Genomic DNA, 1,921 nt, shown 5'->3' on the forward strand with positions numbered 1-1,921 from the left:
AGAAGTGGACTCTTAACTCTATTGTCAACTAATATTCAACAAAGCAGGAAAGACTATCCACTGGAAAAAAAAGACTATCCACTGGAAAAAAGACAGTCTCTTCAATCAATGGTGCTGGGAAAATTGGACATCCACACGCAGAAGAAACTAGACAATTCTCTTACACCAGACACAAAGATAAACTCAAAATGGATGAAAGATCCCAATGTGAGGCAAGATTCCATCAAAATCCAAGAAGAGGACACAGACAACACCCTTTTTGAACTCAGCCACAGTAACTTCTTGCAAGATACATTCATGAAGGCAAGAGAAACAAAAGCAAAAATGAATTATTGGGACCTCATCAAGATAAGAAGCTTTTGCACAGCAAAGGAAACAGACAACAAAACTCAAAGACAACCTACAGAATTGGAGAAGATATTTGCAAATGACGCATCAGATAAAGGGCTGGTTTCCAAGATCTATAAAGAACTTATTAAACTCAACACCAAAGAAACAAACAATCCAGTCATGAAATGGGCAAAAGACATGAACAGAAATCTCACAGTGGAAGACATATAGACATAGCCAACAAGCACATGAGAAAATGCTGCGCATCACTTGCCGTCAGGGAAATACAAATCAAAACCACAGTGAGATACCACCTCACACCAGTGAGAATGGGGAAAATTAACAAGACAGAAAACAACAATTGTTGGAGAGGATGTGAAGAAAGGGAAACCCTCTTTCACTGTTGGAAATGTGAACTGGTACAGCCACTCTGGAAAACTGTGTGGAGGTTCCTCAAAGAGCTAAAAATAGAGCTGCCCTATGACCCAGCAATTGCACGGCTGGGGATTTACCCCAAAGATACAGATGCAGTGAAACGCCGGGACACCTTCACCCCAATATTTATAGCAGCAATGTCCGGAATAGCTAAACTGTGGAAGGAGCCTCAGTGTCCATCAAAAGATAAATGGATAAAGAAAATGTGGTATATGTATACAATGGAGTACTACTCAGGCATTAGAAACGACCAATATCCACCATTTTCTTCGACATGGTTGGAACTGGAGGGTATTATGCTGAGTGAAATAAGTCAATCGGAGAAGGACAAACATTATATGGTCTCATTCATTTGGGGAATATAAAAAATAGTGAAAGGAATAAAGGGGAAAGGAGAAAAAGTGAGTGGGAAATATCAGAATGGGAGACAGAACATGAGAGACTCCTAAGTCTGGGAAACGAACACGGGGTGGTAGAAATGGAGATGGGGGGGTGGGGTGACTGGGTGAGGGCACTGAGGGGGGCACTTGACGGGATGAGCACTGGGTGTTAATCTATATGTTGGCAAATTGAACACCAATAAAAAAATAAATAATAAAAAATAAATCTTGTCATTTGCAATGATGTGGATGGAACTACAAGGTATTTATGCCAAGTAAAATAAGTCAGTTAGTGAAGAAGAAATACCATATGATTTAACTCATGTGGAATTTATGAAACAAAACAAATGAGCATTTGTTGGGAGGGGGGAGAAAGAGTGGCAAACCAAGGAACAGACTTCACTATAGAGAAGATATTGTTAACAGTGGAGACGTGAGTGGAGGGATGTGTTAAATAGGTTTCCATGATTCAGGAGTGCACTTGTTGAGATGAGCACAGGGTGATGTATGGAAGTATTAAACTACTGTATTAGGGGGAATAGGCAAGATGGCGGAAGAGTAGGGTCCCCAAGTCACCTGTCCCCACCAACTTACCTAGATAACTTTCAAATTATCCTGAAAACCTACAAATTCAGCCTGTGATTTAAAGAGAGAACAGCTGGAATGCTATAGTGAGAAGAGTTCGCGCTTCTACCAAGGTAGGAAGACGGAAAAAAATAAATAAAAAAGCATCCAAGGGATAGGGGCCCCTGAGAGGAGCCAGACTAAGGCCGCGC

Source organism: Nyctereutes procyonoides, unplaced genomic scaffold (genome assembly GCF_905146905.1).
Source record: "Nyctereutes procyonoides isolate TBG_1078 unplaced genomic scaffold, NYPRO_anot_genome, whole genome shotgun sequence".
NCBI classification, from domain to species: Eukaryota; Metazoa; Chordata; class Mammalia; order Carnivora; family Canidae; genus Nyctereutes; species Nyctereutes procyonoides.